We start from the raw sequence: 22,189 nt of genomic DNA on the forward strand, positions 1-22,189 counted from the left end.
GGTATGACTTTTGAAAATTCAGTTCAGCAATATGTGCCCAAATGAAAAATATAGATAGATACACTTTGATTCAGCAATTCCACTTCTAGGAAGCTTGTTTTATCATTGTTCATAATAGGAAAACAAAAGCAACAACTTAAATGTTCATTAATAGGAGAAGAGTCAAATAAATGTTGGCACATGTAGTCAATGGGATATTCTGCATTCACTATAATAATGCTGTGTATTTATATATATTGACATGGAACTGTGTTATCTGTGAAGGGAAAAAAGAGCATTCAAAACAACATTCTTATGGTCCTGTATTTGTTGAAGCACATATACTGACATATTGCTTCTACAATGCAAAAATAAACAATAAAGAAAAGATGTAGTGCTTACTTTTTACTCCTATAATATCTAATTAGGTTTTATGTGAATCAATAAAATTAATTTGATTCAGATAACTTCAAGATGATTTAGTTAATAAAAAGTTTTAAAATTATTCTTTTAAATTCCACCCTCCAATTGGTTTTGATTTGAATGAGGAAATTTGATTATATTAATTTGTGGAGAAAATATACTATTACAATTTAGTCTTTCCAAGAACATGATGTGTCTCTCCACTTATTCTTGCTAATTTTACACTCATCAGTAACATTTAATAGTGATTTTCATAAAATCCTTCATATATTCTATTTTTATCTAGGTATTTTTTCCTAATGATACTGTGAATGGGGACCTTCCCTTACTTTTTTTAAATTTGTTTAAATTCAATTTTATTGAGATATATTCACATACCATGCAGTCATACAAAGCGTACAATGAGTTGTTCACAGTACCATTATATAGTTGTGCATTCATCACCAAAATTAATTTTTGAACATTTTCATTACCACACACACAACAAGAATATAAACTAAAGTGAAAAAGAACAATTAAAGTGAAAAAGAACACTGGGTGCCTTTTTTCCCCCCCCATTTTTCTACTCATCCATCCATACACTGGACAAAGGGGAGTGTGGTCCTTATGGCTTTCCCAATCACATTGTCACCCCTCATAAGCTACATTGTTATACAATCGTCTTCAAGATTTAAAGGTTCTGGGTTGTACTTTGATAGTTTCAGGTATTTACTCCTAGCTATTCCAAGTCATTAGGACCTAAAAAGGGTTATCTATATTGTGCCTAAGAGTGCCCGCCAGAGTGACCTCTCGGCTCCTTTTGGAATCTCTCAGCTACTGAAACTTATTTCATTTCATTTCATAACCCCTTTTGGTCAAGAAGATGTTCTCCATTCCATGATGCCGGGTCTAGATTCCTCCCCGGCAGTCATATGCCACGTTGCCAGGATTCCACGTAGGGGGAAGGGCAGTGATTTCACCTACCAAGTTGGCTTAGCTAGAGAGAGAGGGCCACATCTGAGCAACAAAGAGGCATTCAGGAGGAGACACTTAGACACAATTAAAAGCAGGCCTAGCCTCCCCTTTGCTGCAACCGTCTTCCCAAGGGCAAGTCCCGTGATTGAGGGCTCAGTCCATCAAACCACTAGTCCCCAATGTTGTGAGCACATCAGCAACCATCGAGGTGGGGAAGCCCAACACTCCTGCATTGGGGGACCTTCCCTTTCTCCTTAGATTTTTGAAATAGGACAGTTATTAATTTTGTATATTTAATCATAGAAATTATTCACAGTACTGAACTCACTTTTTAATTACATTTATAACTGAGAAATATATTTATTATATCTATTGACAATCATGGTTATTTGCATGATCAGTGAGCTTCCCATGTTCCATTATAAGTCTGATCTTTCAATTGTGTCCTGAAACTCATTCTCCTTTCCCACTCAAGTATCCTCTCTTGAATTATTTCTCCTTACTGGATCATTCTCATCAGCATTCAAGCATTTTGTAATCTCACTCATCTATAAAATAAAATGAAAAAATAAAATAAAATGCTCTTTAACAGCCTACTTTCCCTCCAGCTGCCATACAATTTCTCTTATCCCCCTTTTAGGAGAGGTCATCGAAGGAACAGTGTCTCCTTGCTGACTCTCTCTCCTTGTGCAGAAAAAAGTTAGTACAGCAGGCCTGAGTACTGTCCGTTAAAAGACCTGCTTACAAGGCTGGCCCTGGGCTGGGCCTGGGAACTTGGATTTGGGAAAGGTTCCCACCACCATTATTTATAAGTGTCTCACTGTGTCTAAACTGTTTTTGTAAACAAGTAGTTTATGCTGAACATCTGCTTTCCCTCTGGGAGTCTGGACTTCTGGTACATGCTGGGCATAGGGTGTCTATATAACCAGTCTGTTGGGGACTGAATCACATTCCCCATAAAAGGCATATTCAGGTCCCAACCCCTGGTCCTGTGGTATGAACCCATTTGTAAATGGGTCCTATTGAAGGTGTTACTAGTTAAGGTGTGCTCAAACTGAATGAGGGTGGGTCTTAAAACAATATGGCTAAAGTCCTTGTAAGCAAAGGAAATTGGACATGAAAGAGAAGCCCTGGGGAACAGTCAGAAGGTAGAAGTCAATGGAACCCATGTGTTGCCATGTACTTGAAAAGCCAAGGAACACCAAAGATTGTCAGCCAGCCAGAAGGTACCTACTTCTGGAAGAAGCCAACCTTCTAGTCTCTGAAAACATGAGCCAGTGAATTCCTGTTTTTAAGGCAACCCTGTGTATGATATTTGTTTTGGCAACCAGGAAACTAAAATACAGCCCAACATAAAAACCCTGGGTGCTGGGTCTCTAACAAGCTTCCTTGGTTGGCAACATTTCATATCGTCACAACTTGTCGCTGGAGGAGCTGAGTATGTCCTGTGTGACTCCACTGGGAGAAGACCCTTGGAAGCTTCCACCTGGTTTCTTCTGGACTTTGCCCCATGTGCCTTTTTCTTTTGCTGATTTCGCTTTGTATCCTTCACTGTAATAACTCATAGCTCTGAGTACAACTATATGCTGAGTCCTGTGAGTCCTCCTACTGAATCATCAAACCTGGGGATGGTCTTGGAGACCCTCTAAAAACCTCCTCGCTTCTGATTCTCTTTTGAAACTGTTCCATTAAGATTTCCATTCTGGTGTCTTCAATGAATCCACTCTTGTCAAGGTCCCCAATGACCTTCAAGTTGTCCAATCCAGAGGCCTTTACTCAGGCCTCATCTCCTTCTACCTCTCAGTAGCTTTTGAATCAGGTCATCACTTCTTTCCTCTTGAATTATTTTCTTTCCTTGGTTTCCAGGACAGCACATTGTCCTAGTTTTCCTCCTATTTTATGGCATGTCCTTTTCAATCTCCTAAGCTCCATGTTTCTCCAGTTCCTAAATTCTACATTAGAGATGACTTTTATAACAGTAGTGTTGTTGGCATGGTGGGGGTCAATATTTTATTTTGATGGTTCGAGTGAGAAAGAAATCAGAGTCAGTATGAACAAAAAGTAGATAATTCTTCCATAAAGTTTTGCTATAAAGGGAAACAAAAGTGGGGTGCTATCTGCAGGGGAAAATGGGATCAAGGAGGCATTTTTAAGTTTGGAGAAATTGCAGCATATTTCATTGCTGACAGAAATGATTCAGTAGAGACGGGTGGGGAAGCAAGATGCAGGAGGGAGAGTGAAAATTTGGGGCCCTCAGTGCATGAGAGGAGGATTTACCTTAGACAGGAGCAAGAGAAGCTTAATTCAGAATTAACAGAAAGGAGAGCAGGATACATGGGCCTTGTTCTACTGGATGTTTTAATTGGCGAGAACCAGGTGTGATTCAGGGTGTTTCTCTTTTGTCCCAGTGGAAGGCATCTGCTGGAGATTTGAGGAGTGAGGACCCAATGGACATAGAACAACTACAAAACTTCATGATGGATTAAACATGGGGATGAGGGTTGCATAGATTTGCACTGAATATTTCATGCCTCTGATGGTGATATTTCCCAAATGTGATGTCGCTGGGTTCACTTTGTAATGAAGAAATCTGTTAACATTAACTCATCAACCGCACTAATATTGGTTCAATTTTCCCTGTTGCACAATTCCCTGGTGTGTGATCTACGGAAGTTATATGCAATATTTTGTTGGCAAAATTCAGTGCACTCTGAGGAGGGATAGGCCCTTTTAATCTAACTGTATATTATTTGATTTAGAACTGACCTGGCTACAACACAATTCTCAAAGATTTTAAGTTTGGAGGTGATCTGGAGACATCCGAATGGGCATGCCAGGAAGGCACTTGTATATATAGATCTGGAAGTCAGACAGGTAACCTAAGCTGGCATTAAACCTCTCTGTGAGCCATTTGCTTGTAGGTAGCCATTAAAGCTGTGGGTGCAAGACTTAGCAAGACTAAAATGGGCCAGGCTAGCACCTGGTGGATTGTAATATATACTCACTGGGAAAAGAGAATGAACCTGCAATAAAGGCAGAAAAGGAGTTTCCTAAGAGGTAGGTGGAAAACCAGAGAAGTGTGGTTTTCTGGGAACAAAGGGAAGACAGTATTTTAAGAAGAAGGAAATGACCAAATGGAGCTGAGGGTTTATGTGTGATGAAGTGTGAAAAAATAATCATTGGTTTTGTGCTCAAGGAGGCATTTGTGACTTTCACGAGTACTATTTCAGTGAGGTCATGGGGAAGAAAGCCAAGTTGTTGAGTCAATTAAGGCCTTGGTCTTCAAAATGAGATGCTGGTACCACTGGGCTGTGAGGAAACTCTCCAAGGCATATAAAGACAAATGTAAACAATTCTCAAGAGAGCTAGAAGGGAGAGAGTTATTTGAGTATGTTGGATAGCTATGGAAGAGAATATGCTTTAGAGTATGAACAAGAAAGAGAAAAAGGATAACTGATAATAGTCTCCTGAGAAGCTGGGAGGAGATAGGATTTCAAGCATAGGTTGAACACTTGGCTTGGATGGGAGGAGGGTCACTTCCTCCATTGAAACAGGGGAGGGTAGAGAGAGAACGAGTGCAGATGAGTGTAGACGTGTATATCTGGTCTCCATTTGCTCCCCAAATGTATTTTGAGCAACGGCTTTGAGCCAGGCACTTTCTTATGTGCTTAGAAATACATCAGTGACTCAGACAAAGATCTTATAGAGCTATGCATTAAAGAGTAATGTGGCTGCAATTTTCTCTGAAGTGTTAAAGGTTAGGCTATTGATGGGAGGAAGCTGGCAGAGAATTGGGTAGGCCCAAAGGAAAATGAAAAAATGTGGAAGTTGTCATCTAGGATTGTATGAAAACAGTTGACAGGTTTGGGGGGCATTGCTGAGGCCTTTTGAAATTGACAATGATACCTTTATGAGAAAACCATAGTGTGAACTCTGCTGCTGAGCTCTACTCTCAGGTGTACATCTAGGGTAAACAAAAAGGTAGGTTCACATAAAACAAGAGTTTCTTACAATTAGTTTTCCCCCTGCTGGTAGACACCCAATTTTATTTCTAATGCTTGTTTATGTTTAATCTCCTTTTTATTGAGTAGACTATTTCATGGATATATTCAAATAATTCTTTTTTTTCTTTTACCTTGTACCTTGATTTGTTTTTATCTGGATTAATTTAAATCTCAATCTCATTGATTTTTGTTCATTTCAATACTTTTTTTTCCCCCAACTTCTTTTGGTGAATAATTAATTTATTTTCATTTTTTTCTTGCTTAATGATAAAAAAAGTATTTAAGACTATAAATTATTCTGAGATTAGCTTTGGGACCATGGAATTTATTTTTATTTTCATTTTTTTTTAATTAGAGCAGTTATAGATTTATAGAAAAATCATTCAGAAAGTACAGAGTTATCATATACCCCCTCACATGCAGTTTTCCCTATAATTAACATTTTATACAATTGATTTTGATATATAATGTTCTTAAATTTGTAACATGTTTGTAATTGTACACTTTATTTTTTTTTCTCCCAAGAGTTACTGAAAAAAAAAGGTTTTTAGATTTCCAATTGGTTAGGGTTACTTTATTACATTATGGTGAAAGAAGTGGCATAATTTTCACCTTATGGAATTCATTAAGGTTATATTTATGGTCTTGCATATAATTAAATTTTATAAACATTCCACAGATATTTAAAATAATGTATATTTTTATAGGATTCAAATGTTGATACCATTCTTTTACATGAGTATTTTTCGAGTTCCTAATACGCACAGGGCATCACATTAAGTACTGGGATTTTATGGAGAACAAGAAAACTAGGAGCCCTATTGTCAAGAAACTTACATTCTCATGCAAGAGGCAGAGGGGAAAGCACATAAATAAAATATTACAAGCTGATATAAGTGCTATGAAAGAAGCAAGGAATTGAGGTAGCGATAGGAGAGCACACTCGGTTTGGGTAGGGAGTAAGGAGACGCCACCCCAGAACTGAGGCCCAGATGGATTCCTAAAGGATTACAAGCAGCTGACCAAGTGAAGTTTGGAGGGAGAGCATTCTGGGAGCAAAACTGAGAGAGAACCAAGGGGGCTGAGGGCACTTGCAAGGAATGATTACGATAGGTCATGGACATTGTTGGACAGGGAGGGGAGAGGAATACATGGGCAGTGAGAAAGTTATGGGACCAGTATTTTGGTAATCGCAAAAGTTGAAATAGTGGGGTAGTGGGGGGTTTGTGAGGTACTGAGCTAGGATCAAAGTGGTAGGTAACAAGTGAGATACTGAAAATCAAGATTTTAGAGGCAGTGCAGTTTCTGAAGATGCCAATATCTAATATATGGGTGGCTGTTTATAATTATCATGCTGTTTTGTGTGCTGACTGGTCATCCATCTTACTTTGTGTAGCCACTTGTCTCGACGCTGCCCTGTGGCCTGGTAAATATGCAGCTTTCCAGCTCTGGAGTGTAAATTTCCCCAAAGCCCAAATCCGTATCTGCAGCCACCACCCACACCCCTATATGCACACGCCAAACCCACAGTTGGTCCCAAATGATAAGCTCACCATTTTTCATGTGCATTTGCTGATCATTTCTCTTTTCCTGCGCCTTTGCTTTAAACTAGCCGATCCCTACTCTGAGGGAAATCTACTCACCTTCTTTACAAAAGCCCACCGATTCCTCCCACTCTGCGTGTGTGCTCCGGGCCTGCTGGAGGAGCCACCCCAGCCAACTGTGCTTCCCGGGGACCCCTCGTGGTGCCCTGCCGCCTCCCCCTCCGCCCCTTCTGGGACGTGTGATACCGTATCTTCCTCATGCATTATGGCCTCCGTCTCCCATTGTGTCTCACCTGAGCTCCTTCAGGACCCAAATTTAGAATCCAACTTTTGAAAGAGTGGCTGAATTGGACTGGAGAAAAAGACATTGGCGATGAAGAGGTAAGAATCTGGGGGCGGGGCTCACATTTTGGAGAGTTCATCTGTGCGGACAATGCTGTAGGACTTTAGGTGGAAATGAAACTTATAAGGCCAAACAAGCTTATTGGACATATTACCCAGATTGTATACATTTTGATTAAATTTATCTACTTGGTTTTTTGAATTCTCAGACATCTTATGTTTTATGATTGTGATTTTGTGCTTTAAATATTGCAATTACTAATTGGCTGATTCATGACTACTCTATTTTCAGTGTGGCTTGTATCATTTTGAAAAATAAAATGAACCCTTCTGCCCAAATTAAATCTTTCACAAATGTATGTTGGTAGTGCTTATATTACCATTCTTTGTTTCATTTTGTTTGTTTGTTAATTACGTTTTCTGTCTTGTATTGATGTTGCATCTCTTACATTGATTTTTTCCAGAAAACTTGCTAAATTCTTTTATTCATTCTAATAGTATTCTTATAGATTTTGAGGATGGTTTTCTATAGAAACAATCATATCAGCTATGAGTTATGACAGCATTATTTTTGACCTTCCAATCCTGATATTTCTCTTTCTTGCCTTACTTCAATTATTAGACTCCCCAGGTTAATATTGAATAGAGGTGGTCATAGTAGGCTTATTCTCCCTTTTTCCTGTTCTTAAACAGTTTTAAAATTTCACCATAAAATTAGATGTTTATCATAGTTTGTCTTTTTCCCTCCCTTCCTCCCTCCCTTCCTTCTTTCCTTTCTCATTCTTTCTTCTCCCTTTTTCTCCTTAAGATCCTGTTTACTAAGTTAAGACAATTCCTTTCTATACTAATTTGCCCAGTTTTTTTCAATATAATGATTGTAAGTTGAATTTCGTCCTAAATCCTTTCTACATTTATTGAGATGATTTCAATATTTTAATATGTTAATGTAGTTAATTTTGTTATTTTAGTTAATTAGTTTAAAACTAACATCACAACAAATACAACTTGGTCACAATGTGTTATATTTTTTATGCTATGCTTAATTCAGTCTGAAAAAATCTTCTTTGGGATTATTATACATATCTTCATGGGTGAAAATTTCTTGTAAATTTCCATTCCCTGATCTTCTTGTTTGGTTTCTGTGTCTTGATTACACTAGCCTCATAAAAAGTTGGGAAATATTCTTTTTCTGTCTTCTAGAAGAGTATGAGTAATATTGAAATTATAATCTCTTTGAATGTTTGCTAGAACTTGCCTGCAAATCTTCCAGAATCTGGTATTTGCTTTGTTGAGAAGGTTTGAAATGCTGATCCCTTATCTCAGTGGTTATGGGGCCATTTGGATTTTTTATTACTCTTGAGTTGATATGCCATATTTGGGGAATTTGTTTATTTTATACTTTTTTGGCATAAATTCTCATATGTTCTTTTAAAATAGCTGTAAGAGCTGGAGTTATTGCTCCATCTTCTTTCCCAGTATTGCTCTTTTTCTCTTCTCTCGATTTTTTCTGGATCAAATGTGCTAGAGGTTTATCAGTCTTGTTAAAATAAAGAATAACTGTTGACTTTGTTGATTCTCTACTTATATTTTATCACCTATTTCATTAATCCCCACTTTTACGTATAATGTTTTCTTCTTTCTATTTTTTTTAGGTTTATTTAGAATTCATGCTAATTCTTTGAAGTCTGGAGTAAAGGTAAATGCCTTCAGACAGTAACTGTTTTTGCCTATTCTAAGTGCTTGGAATTATCGAACTGGGACCACTTATGTGGTAGAAACAGGCTAGTTGTCCACCAGCATTGTTTTCTTCATCCTAAGTACAGAGCTAGATTCCATTTCCCTGCATCCCTTGAAGCTGGGTGTGCATGAGCCCTAATTCTGGCTGTCAGAGCACAAGTGGGGTGAGATCCCACTTCCGGCTTGGCCCATAAAGACCTTGCCACTGAACAGTCACCACTTTGGTTACCTATTGCTCTGTCACAAGCAACCCCCAAGACCTAGTGGATAAAACAACTATTTTATTGGTTGTCATGATTTTGTCAGTTGACTGGGCAGTGCTTTTGCTCTTCTTGACGGCTTGGTCACGTGACTGTATTAAGCTGTAAGTTGAAAAGCCCAAGATGGCCTCTCCCATGGGTCATGGGTGGTGGTGCTCATTGAGCGCTGGGACCCTGTGATTCTCCTCTTTGTGGCTGCCTCTCCAGCAGGATTGCAGAATGGCATTTGGGCTGCAAGAGGGAAAATGTGGAAGCTGCCAGTCATCTTAAGGCATGGGCTCTGAAACCCCAGAATGTCACATGGACAGCAATCTATAGGCTGACCCAATTCCTAAGGCTGAACCTGATTCAGTGGGGAGAGGGAGTAGATTCCACCTCTTGATGGGGGGAGCTTCAAAGTCACAGTGCAAAGGGGCATGAACTCAGGAAGATTAACGTTCTGTCACTTCACCCCTAAATGTTCCAACATTTTATCCTTTCCCTCTTCCCATGACTGAAGGTGGATGAGATGCTCAGGGATGTCTTATGAGCCATGTAATGAAGACGACAGGTCTCTGTTAGAGAACGCCTCACTTCCAACCCCTGCCCTGGGGCAACTGGATGCAGCCTGAGCAAGAAACAAGTTTGTGTTGCTTAAACTACTGGTATTTCAGGATTTATTTATTAAAGCATCTATTTTTACTGTAAAAAAAAACAACTTTAACCAAAATTCTCAGCTTGAGGTTTTCAGATGAGAGCAGTAATATAAATTGGTTTGCAAATCTAAGAGAGGAACATCTTGTGCCTAGATCACCCAGTGGATGATTTTTCTTTTCCACCCGACGTGAAACTTTTCTTGCTGATCCCTGTGGTGTGGGTAATGGGATGGTCTAGGGAGGGTTATGGGAAATCTGCTGACACCAGAGCTGAGCTCTGCTCCAGGATTGGGGTCTCGTCACAGTAAAGAATTCAAGGAAGAGAAAGGCTAGTAGCAGCAAGTAGTGAAGTTTATTGAGCAGACAGTACACACTAGAGAAATTGGCACCGGCCTGCTCAAGAGAGAGACGCTCCCCCATTTGGTTTGTGTTTAGGGTTTTGTATGCTGGTTGTTGCTATGCTGCAAGCTGAAGCTGGGTATGGAAATTCCCCACTTCCCTTCTTTTTCACCCTGCCCCTCCTTTTCCCTGATTGTTTTTGACAGCAACCAAGGAACAAGGGTTAGGTTAATGGGGGGAAATGGGGCAATGTGTTTTTCAGGACATTCTTGCCTTGCAGTGAAGCTATTTCCTAGCACTGTTGCAAGTTTTGATGTTATCTCAGATGTCCGGCCCTGCACCTAGGCCCAATGTGTCTCTCTGCCTCAGCTGATCTACCTCGCCTGCCTCAGGGAGGACAGGCAATGAGGACAATGTTCTCCTTCGTTTATCTTTGGACTGTAGCTCTCTGTGAACCCAATTTTATATGGGGAGCCCTGGTTTTGTCTCCTGGCCCCAATCATTCCCACCTTCCAAGGAGGCTGTGAAAAACCCCCAAATCTCACGGTTCCTTTGGACTTGGCAATGCCCTTGGCCTGAGGTCAGCCTTGACCGTCTGCTGGCCTGTCTGGATTCCTGCTCTCAGTTGAGCTTAAGCCTCTGAGAAGTCTTAACTTTCTCACCGACTCATGCTTACATTTTAAAATGTTATTTATATTTTATCTAGCATTTTAAATTGTTTTACGTAGGAGGGTCAGTCTGGTTTTATAATTTTCAGTACTGCCAGGAAAAGAACTGGGCATTTGTTTTTAAAAGCATTTAAATTTATGATAAATTTATGGGTTTCTCATGACTTCTAAAGATTAACTCATTTCCAGGGAAATGATGAGAACGTCACTGTGCTTTTATTTCCTCATATTATTTTTCTCAATTTAAGAAAAGGAAAAAGTGTATCTCATGGTTATTTTAATTTTATTTTTTGATGAATCTTGTGTTGATTATTTAAGTAATATTTTTAGCCACTTATTTATTTGCTTATTTATATTGCTTTAAAAAGTGTATCTCATGGTTATTTTAATTTTATTTTTTGATGAATCTTGTGTTGAATATTTAAGTAATATTTTTAGCCACTTATTTATTTGCTTATTTATATTGCTTTAAAAAGTGTATCTCATGGTTATTTTAATTTTATTTTTTGATGAATCTTGTGTTGAATATTTAAGTAATATTTTTAGCCACTTATTTATTTGCTTACTTATTTATTTGCCCCTATTCATATCTCTTGCTTTCATTTTTTTTTTTTTCAATTGGGCATTAGCACCAAGTGTACTCCAAGAAAAAATCTTGACAGTATTTCCACTCTCTGTGTCTGTGGTACATCCCAGAACTACTGGTAAGATCAAAATTCACTCCACCCCCACATTTTCCTGCATGCAGGGACTTATTGAACAAGCCCATTCTTGCCTTCAACCCTTGCTTTTCAGAATTCAGTAGTATTTGTTTGATGCCACTGGATTCTCATCTACTTTCTAGGTGGTCTGCTATGAATTTTAGGCTAATTAGTGTTTCCTTCAATCGAACATTCTCAGCACTAAATATATGTCTTTGTTTGACCTCCCGCAGAACCAGACCATGTGACAAGAATTGAAGGGCATGTATAAACTTGACACCTGATCCCAGAAAGCTAGATTAGCCTGCTGGAGGATCATACATATATGGCTTGGCTACCCCTATTGTTCTAGACAGCAGCCAACTGACCACAGACATGTGAGTGAGCTCAGCTGAGGCCAGAAAAAACTGTCCAGCCAAGCCCAGCCTAATTCACTGACCTGTAGACCTGTGAGCTAAATAAGTGCCTCTGAGATTTGGGGATATTTGTTATGCAGCAGTATTGTGGCAATAGGTAATTGATCTACTTTTGCAAAAGCCAGCTGCCAGTTACGTGTAACCCTTGCATGTATCTTCTCCACCAGCACAGGGCTTCAGTGCCCCCACCCACTCCAAGAAAAGAACCAGCTGCCTCCATATACTTCTCTGCCACTATTTTGGGAAGGTGGTTTTATAGTCTGCTCTTTTTGGCAGGAAGAATAACTTCCAGATTGGGGCTCTGAACTAAAGATGACCTCTCCTGCTTAGCATTATGGGTAATGGGACATTTTCACTGCATCCAAAGTATTCACCTATTGGAACTGTGGTAACCAATAATGTAGTCTACACTCTCGCCACATCTGGATAATTCATCAAACCCAAATCCATTTGCATTATGAAAAGAAAGTGAATGTGAATGTCCAGGATAACAAAGGTCACTGTCAATAAGAAATAGGTACTGGGTTTATTCTCCAAGGCTTTTCTCTCTGTAAGCTCTGTGGGTTAATTCTGTCAAGATTAAGACCCACCTTGGATGGGATATGTCACATTGCAATTGAAATAACCTAACCAAAAGATCACACCCACAAAAGGTCTGCACCCACAGGAATGGATTAAAAGAACATGGCATTTTCTGGGGCACATAACTGCTTCAAACCAGCACTTATGGTGTTTGTTTTAGCAGCTAGGAAACTAAAACACCCTATGAAGTAGGAATTTTCAGTCTCTGTTTTACAAGAGAAAAAGCTATACCTCTAATAAATTAGGAGCACTTCTCAAGGAATTGCCTCAAAAAAGGAAGGAAGGGAGGAAGGGAAGAAGGAGGGAACTTAGGAAGGGAGGGCAAAAAAAAGAAGGAAAGAAGAGTGAGGTAGAACCAAGATTTTCTCCATCCAAAGTACTTTTTCTTTATTCTAATACTCTAGTTGGCTTAGGGATTTTATTTCGGGAACACATTATGAGATCTAAATACAATTTCATTAGCATGCGTGAGTGTGTGTTTAGTTGTAACAGCTCATAAATCTTTGAATCTGCACATAATAGTGTGTGAGCTTTTTGTTCCAGGTCTTCCCTCTTTAAAGTCCCACATTACTGGCATTTACTTTTAACTTTCGTATGTTACTTTGGACTGGACACAGATGTGACTGTAAACATTCCCATAAGCCTTCAAAGAGTCTCTTGCTCTCAGGCTCATTCTATGCTTAAAATAGACTCAAAATAATATTCAGATCATTTCTCTACTAATAAAAGTAGTGTGATCTAAATGATCAAGATAAAATGAAGGCACATTATGCAATTTTAAAAGGGAGTGATTTGCTCTTTTTATTTTAAGCATTTAAGTAGAAAGATGGGTAGAAGAAAGAACTCTGTGAAGGAAATTAAATTAGGGACCAAGGAAGGGCAGGCTAATAACAACCAGCTTAATTATAATAATTTATAAAGGCTCATTATAGGATGATTTTCAAATATTGTTCATTGGATCACAACAAGTCTGACCTGGTATGTCTTAAGTAAGCTGCTTTGTTAGTGATCAGTCTGAAATCTCGAAGACTGTCAGAACAGAATCTGCAATCTGTTATTAGCCGGTAAAAATATAAATTATTTTGAGACACAGAGTATGTGGTTGTCACTGAGTACACCATTATTATATATATTAGAAAGAATTGGACAAATGGCACAATTAGCAGGACTAAAACCTTCTAATTAAAAAAAAATCTTGAGATGGATTTTTCCATTTTGTGCACAGGCTGATAATTAAAGACTAATATCTATTCTTTATTTTGTTTGAGGTTTCGTTTCTGACTTTAGCTGGTGGTTACTGTCCTTGGCCTAGATTAACATTGTCATCCTATGAATAAGTATGAATTATCTATAAGAAGCCTTGTATTTAAAATGGCTTGCAGTTGTTAATCAGTCTATCCCTTTGGCACAATTTTGAGCTATTTCACAAGGTGGATTCAGTTTGTTTGTGTGAGTTTCTAATTTATTAATACCTTGCTTTTTTAAAAATAAGGATTTAATGCAATCAGGTTACCTCTGATGGTTACAGCAGTACTACTTAAAGTGTGATTCCTGAACCAACAGCATTGGCATTATTCGGGTGTTTGTTAGAAATGCAAATTCTCAGGCCTCACCTGGACTCAAGAATCAGGTGTTTTAACATGTTCCCCAGGTAATTTTTAGGTGTATTAAAGTTTGAGATCCAGGAAGTCAGAGCTGTGGTCAGCAAACTTTGACTGGAAAGGGCCAGATCATAAATATTTTAGCCACTGTGGGGCATGTATTTTCCATAAACCCATTGTTAAGACCATCAGAGGCTCAGTTAAGTTTCTAAGTGATGCAAGCCCTAAAACTTTCTAAAGTGTGAACTCAGAGCTCCGTGATGGTGGCACTCAGTGCATTGACTTATTTTTATTTTTCAAAAATATCTACCTAATTTTCTCACATGAGGGTATTCAAAATGAAACATTATTAAATGCCTTCACTTACTTTGAAGAAACATGATTGGGTGGCATTGTTTTATTGCTACTAACAATTAAAGTCAAACTAGATATTGATCACGTTAGTATATCATTCAAGTTAAATAGGAATGAACAAGAAACCATTATGCATTTCTGTGGCCTCCAGGGTTAGCATAATGAGAAAAATAACTGCTGTCTGTTAAACTATACACAAGTGCAATCTGTAGCAAGCAAACTAAATGGTGACAGATGAGAGAAAGAAACTGGTGATTGAAGAAAATAACAAACAAATATTTTCTAATCTAACATAATTACTTGAATCTTAACTCCCAGGGGTGGAGGGTACAGTATTCTAACTTCAGTTCAATCTAGCAAACAATTCCTGGGTGCTCATTATATGTAGGAAATGATCTGGATCTTGTGGGAGCTGGGGAATTCTTGAGACTTGGCTCCCTGGCTGCCCAAAAGTCTAGTGTACGAGCACTATATTCTTATAATCAAACTGCAAAGTCCTAACATGCTTTGTCTCTGGAATAAGACAGTGTAAATTTAAATCCTCACCATGACATTAAGCAATGAGATCTCAGGCAAGTCATTTCATTGCTTTATTCAAAAACCATTGATTTCTACTTCTCTGTGCCAAGCAGCTCTGCAGATAATGTAAGCTTTAAGCCTCCCTTTAAAACATGGAGGTGATAGCACCTTCCTCAAGAGGTTGATGTGAGGATCAAGTTAGTGCCCCCCAAGTGTGATTCCTGGACAGCAGCCTCTGCAACACTTAGACTCACTGAAAATGCAGATTCTTGGCTCTAGCCCAGTCTTGCTGAATCAGAAGCTCTAAGGGCAGGGTCTTGGAATCTGTGTTTAATGCGCTCTCCAGATGATTCTAATGCAGGTTCAAGTCTGAGAAGCACCGGATTAAATGAGATCACATTTGCGATGTGGCATAGTAGAGTGACTAAGAATGCAGATGGTGGAGCCAGGCCGGATCCACTATCTGCTAGTTGGACAAGCTTGGGTTTCATGAACCTCAGTGTCTATTTCCTCACCTGTACAAAGGTGGATAGTACTTTAGAAGGTATGCACTCAGAACAAGGCCCGGTAACTTGCAAGTGCTTAAGAAATATCATCTGTCATCATTATTAAACTACTTAGCTTGCTAAATAGTGGTTATTTTCTCATGAGTCAGGATGGTCAATCCAGTGTGGTTAAGAGCTCAATCCATATGAGCTCTAATGCCTGAGGCAAATTGCTTAAGTGTTCAGCTTCCAGATCTCTAAAATGGGAATGATGCTAGCTTCTATCTGGAGGGGATGACGTGAGAATATCAAGGGTTCAGCATGGTGTCTGGGATATAGCACCCAATGTTAGCCATTATATTAATACTATTTACAATCATAAAATGCTAACTACAGTCCATGTTTTGGGGATGCATGTTTGGGGGACAGATAGCAGTGTGGGGAATGTCATAATTCATTTGGCTTGAGTGCCCCCAGCTGAGAGATAAGAAAATTATCCGGTCAGTACATTGTTTCCTACTTGGGAGTTCTATAGCAAAAAAAAAAAAAATATTAACAATAAAGGTACCACAAATGCATCAGAAATTCTCCTTGAAATATTCATAGGCCAGATGGTGGAAATGACATTCTCTGGGCTTGTACCTCTTCGTTGGAGAAACCAAGGTTTTTCCTTCCTTCCTTCCTTCTTGTCTTCTAAAATAAAAATATATACTGAGTGCTCAGAACATTCTAGGTACTGTCCAGTATTCAGTTTCATTGGTGAGCATAATGAGTACAGACCCTGGCCTTGTGGCCCTCACTTATGCTTGGGATCATACACATTCATTCATTCATTTAACAAATATTTATTGAATATCTGCAATGTGCCAGGCACTGGTCTTGGCAGATTCATGGCAGACAAGGTCACACAAATAGCTATAACATTTTAGCAGAACCAGTACTCCAAAGAGAAGTCAGTGGAGCTAGGGGGCTTTATAATAGGGATTCTTGGGAAGATTGTGAGAATTACCCAAGAGAAAGTAAGAGTTTGCAGTAAAAGTTTATTCTTGTTTTCATTCGTCTTTTTTCCCCTTTAACTTTCTAATGTAGGATAACACACACACATACACACACACACAGATAAGTGTATACAAACCATGTGAGTAAAGCTCAAGGAATTTTTAGAAGTGAAATCACCCATGTTACCAGCACTTAGATTAAGAAACAGAATATTATCAGCATCACAGAAAGCCTCCTTGTGTCCCCTCCAGAAGTCACAAACATCTTGACCTTTAATACCATGGATTAATTTGCTTTTTTAAAAAAACTTCGTATATTCCCTTGTCTGCCCTCACACCCTGCCTTTTTAAAAACATTCGTCAAGCTTTTAACTATCTGTTTTATGTCTGTTCTCCCCTTGGAGGTCCATATGGATAGCAAACAAACATGTCTGGTTTCCTTCTGTATTCCTAACGTAATGTAGAACATGAGGGGTGTCCAATGGATAACTGTTCAATAAATTAAAAAAAAAAAACTTCATTTAAACGGACTCATAGAGTATAAGATCTTTTGAATCTAGGTATTTTTTTCCCTCAACATTCTAATGGAGATCCATCTATAATGTTTTTCAAGTAGTTGGATAACATTCCTGCCATTGCTGGAGAATATTCTATTGCAGAAATATACCACAATTTATTTTTCCATTCTATTCATGGGGAATTTGAGTAGTTTCCAATTTTGAGCTATTACAAATAATGCTGCTATAAATATTCTTTTACATGTCTTTTGGTAAAGAAATATGCACATTTTTGTTGAGTGTATACCTAGGAATAAGACTGCTGGGTCTTAGGGCATGTGGCTGTTGAACATCAGTGGATACCACCAGTTTTCCAAAGTGGTTGTACCAATGTCCACTCCCGCCAGCAGCGCATGGCAGTGCCGGCCAGTGGTGGTTTCTCACCAGGAGCATCCCTGTGCTTGACCTTGGCCTTCTCCTCAGCACTAGAGACCACTAGGTCACGTTGCTCAAAGTCTTGGCATCTAATTTCCTTCTTGACTTTGGAAAGTTGTGGTAGGAGAATTCAGAAGACAATAGACGCTTTTCTCTGGCTCGAAATACTCCAGATTAAAGGCAGAGTGAGGAAAGAGTTATGATCAAAGCAAATTTCCCAAAGCAATAATCACACTTCACATTTACAAATATAGTGGGGTGACAATTTCTTTAACTTCCTGTTTCTACTACTCTTTACTGGCAGAATGTCCAAATGTGTCTCAAATGGTAGAAATAAAGAATCTTTTACAGCGCTCTGATGGGATCTATATTATCTCAGGGGAAGATGGATGGGCTTTTTTGAATTTTTCTCGGTAGCTATTTGAAATATTGCAGGCTGAGTTCAGCAGTTTTCCTGCCACTTGAAAAGTCGAAGTAAAGTTATGGCTTTTTGGGTGTTTGTGGCACTGCACCTTAAATACTCTTGTGAATAAGAATGAAAATAAGTGAATTCTAAAGGTAATGTGCAGATGACTCCAAGATGAATAACCTTAGCCTTTGTCTTACAAACTCTCCTCATTAAACAAATGCACAAATTTCCAGTTTGTAAAACCCAGTCTTATGGTCCAGGGTCTCCAGAACACAAGGGAAAGGGATAAATCTTAAGGCCCAAAGTCAGGGAAAATTCAGGATGAATAACCAAGAAAGCATAGAAACCAACCACTGGGAAGGAGAAATGAGAAGTTGACAAACCAGGTACAATTAGGAATATTTATTGGTGCATCCATGAGCATGGGCTGGACTATTCTGGCAGCAAACAGACCCCTATCTCAGCGGCTTGGAATAAAAAAGTTTCTTTCTTGTCATTCCTTCATACCCTTCGTATGCTGCCTCTGTCCTGCCCCATATCTTCTACACTCTGGAATATAGACTCAACCTGTATATTTGGTATCTCTTACCACAGTAAGGCTGCAATTTCAAACTACCACAAAACCTCAGTGGCATACAGGAATAAACATTTATTTTTGCCCAGGAGTCTACATGCCTGCAGCCAGACAGCCCAGCTGATCTGGGTGAGGCTCAGCTGATCTCAGCTTGGCTCACTCCCATATGGAGAGTTGTCTGGCTGTAGGCTGGTCTAGGATTTCTTCAGTTGAGATAACTCATCCCTGATACACTGGTCACTCATTCTTCAGGAGGCTAGCCCAGGCTAGCTCATGTGATAGAATCAGAGATCCCAGATGGTGAGTGGAAGAGGACACATCCTGCTGGGAACCGAATTGTGAAATGGCACATCATTGCTTTTATCACATTCTATTGGCCATGTCACATCACAGGCCATCCCAGAACCTAGGGATGGGAACTCCACCTTTAATGGGAGTTGCCACAACATCATATTTCAAAGGTAAAGGTGAAGAATTACAATCATTTTTGCAATTAGTCCCCTAAAATCTAGAGTATTGCTGTCATCATGGCCAAGGAAATGTAAACATGGTAAAATATTCTCTTACAAGTGACACATAGCTTGTCTCACATTTCATTGTCAGAGCAAGTTGTACGGCCAAGCCAGATATAACAGAGTAGGGTAATAGAATCCTCTGTCATAGAAGGGCACTGAATATTTGTAAACAATAATACAGTCTTCCACAGAAGTTAAAGAGAGAGGGAAAAATTAGGTTCCCTCAAGTGTGTTGCCGCATGGAGTGGGTGTTACTTTGGCATAACCAGGTGTCCCAGACATTAGGCAAGACAAGAGAAGGCCGACGATACCCTTGCAGGTTTCCAAAAGATTGTCACTTGAAAGTCTCTGAGGCACTTAAGGACTGACCACTGTCAAAACATCTAGTTCATTCTATACCTCCTAATTATCATTCTGACCCTGGGAAGCAGCAGGCACATCGCTTGAGCATTGATGGGGCGAAAAGTACATCAAACCCCCAAAGAATCCTTAAAATGGGTACATTTTCAAAACTTAGTTTCACATCGAGTCAAGGTGTATCAGGTACCAAACCCGTTTCACAAACCCAGCTATGAAAGAAATTCGGAAGTCTTCATTTCCTGTAACTCTAGTTTTCTTATGAGACCCCACACAACAATAAAGTGGAATCTTGATTTCAGTCCATTCAGGGTTTCTGCCCAGGACCGGGTATCAGTTCTGGGGGTTTTCACAGTGTTGTGGCTTGAGTGGGGCCAGGGATACGGAGTCAGTCCTCTGACACATCGACACCTGTTGAGACATCCTTCGTCTGGGTTCTCATCTTTGGTCCTACAGATTATTATTGCATAGTCCTAAGGTTCTGTCTGTAAGATTCCAGATGTGGTTCTTTCTCTCCCACATCAGGTACTCTGACCTCATGAGCCCTGTGTCACATGAGCAGGGGCAGCCTGGAGCAGATGCCCGCAGCCATTCTCTACTGACATACTGGCCTGGGTCATGTAGGATTTAGTCTACTGTCCCCACACCATGCTGGGGTTGAGGGAGGGTCTTCGTGGGATTGATCAGACCCAACTACTTGGATGCAATTTGCTCACCCATTTCCTTCTTGGCACTTCACCAAAGGGGACCTACCATTTTCCTTACTTCATTCCTCCAAACCTATCCTGGTTTCCAATCAATCCTGTGCCAAGGAGCTGGGCCAGAGTCTTCAGGGTTTTCCTCTCTTAGGCAACCACTCCTTGCTCCTCCTTCACTCAAGTCTAGAGAAGCTTTATTTCGCTTGAGGGGTGGGTAAGCTTTGTAACTTGGCTTTTACACATCTTACCTTTTCCCAAATCTGTTTTATTATCTGTGTGCTTGAGCTCTTTTTCTTCCCACAGGACCTAAGCTTTTAAAACTTAAAAGCCTGGAAAACAGTGGTTATTTCTGCCCTTTGTTATATTTTCCATTCCTTGAGGCAATGAACGTAAACATGCTGCTACCTGAATGGGGGTGAGGGGAAGCGATGTGATTTAACAGGAAGTAGCAGGAATAAAAGCTACCAGTGAAAATGGTTGATAGTGTCCTGGGAAATGTTTAACAATCATTAAATAAATAAATAAATAATAAGTAAGCAAACAAACAAAAAAACCAAAGCCCTAATTCACAGTGTTTGCTGATTTCTGTAGTGTAAAGAGTCCTACCAGAGTTGATTTCAAGTTATCAACGTTACATCATTAAACCCAGAAGATGGGCCTTAGCGCACCGTTTTGTAATATGTTCACCATATAGCTACAATAGACATAACTTACTTATCCCAAGAGCATATGTAAGAGTAAATGTAGTAAAATAATTAGAAATTGATGGAGTATGAATACTTACTAGCTTTGTTGGAAATATAGTACATTTAAATGTAAGATTATATAATTACATTTTTAATAGTGGTTACGTTTTTATCCAGCTCACTAAATTCCTGATACTTTGGCAATTGGCTCTCAGTGCACCTCAGTTGTTCATATTTTAAATGCAGTTGTTATTATTTTACAACTGTTTTTTTGATACCAAAGAAGGCAGTCTTTACTTTCTCAGGGTGTTGCATGAGTCTTTCAGCATTATTGTTTTAAATAACCCGGAGTCCTACCCCACATCCTTTTAGCCTCACCTCTGATACAGCTGTTTTTTCGAGCTTCTGTGGCTCATCTCGCCTTTTGATTAAGTGCCAGGGCCTTTTATTTGTTTGCCTAATGTGGAAGTGTGCGGTAGCCTACAACCACTGGGGCACTCTTAACCGATGAGGGAAGAAGGTGATGGGTCAATATTTCTCTCTACTGAGCTTCACTTACAACAAGCCCCAATTTCCAACAGCTGGGCTGACTCCATAATGGACATTTGGCTTGAATTTCCTCCTTCCTTCACTCCTGATATCTGAGAAAACCTCCCAACAGACTACCTGCACCCAAACCCTTGTCTCAGGCTCTGCTTTTAGTAAGACTTTGGCTTAAGACTTTGAGCATCCATATGTCCTAGCACCACTTAACTAGCTTATGTTATTCAAGGGTACCATCAGCAATTGGAGCATGCACACACAATTTTTAAACAGAAATACTGTGGTATTTATGGCTTGCAATTTAGAAACTGTAGAAACAAAACAGACCAAAAAAGCCATAGATAGTTTAGAAACTCTCTGGCAAAAGAACAATTTATATATATATATATATATTTTTTTTTTTTTTTTTCCTTCTTCTTCTTCTTCTTTCTTTCTTTCTAAATGCCTTGAGCTGCAGAAAACCTAGGAATAGGTCTTAGTTTTCTGGGGCTGCTTCTATGAGAGACAGCCTCATGAAGTCATCTGTAGTCATCTGGTTTCACAAATGTACATAAGAAACCTGTGACAGATTATAATTTTAGAGAGACCATCAAAAGGTCTCTCATCACACCTCTTCTTACAATGTGAGTTTGACACGCCTGCCATCAAAAGATGGGGTCTAAATTCCCTCCTCTTGAATCTATTCAGGAATGTGACAATGTCAGAAGGAAGGCTATGGGTTTCCGAGGCTGTTTTATGACAGGTGAGTCAGCTTCTGCCTGTTTCCCTTGGAACAGCTTTTTAGAGTCCTGAGCCACCATGTAAGGAGTGCTATTACCTTGTAGCCGCCATGGTGTAAGGAAGCCCAGGGGAGCCCATATGGAGAGATCACATGGAAAGACCTTAAACTGGGAAGAAAGAGTGACACCCTTCCAGAGAGAAATCTACCCACCCC

The 22,189-nt window shown here is 39.4% G+C and overlaps 1 long non-coding RNA gene across 1 annotated transcript; it reads left to right on the top strand.

The window, feature by feature from the left end:
* Positions 1-7,195: 7,195 nt before the first annotated feature.
* Positions 7,196-9,850, top strand: LOC119515194. Its single transcript, XR_005212989.1, has 3 exons — positions 7,196-7,285; positions 8,899-8,942; positions 9,743-9,850. It is a non-coding gene; the product is annotated as an uncharacterized LOC119515194 (long non-coding RNA).
* The last annotated feature ends 12,339 nt before the right edge of the window (positions 9,851-22,189 follow it).

This window comes from Choloepus didactylus, chromosome 19 (assembly GCF_015220235.1).
Source record: "Choloepus didactylus isolate mChoDid1 chromosome 19, mChoDid1.pri, whole genome shotgun sequence".
NCBI lineage: Eukaryota > Metazoa > Chordata > Mammalia > Pilosa > Megalonychidae > Choloepus > Choloepus didactylus.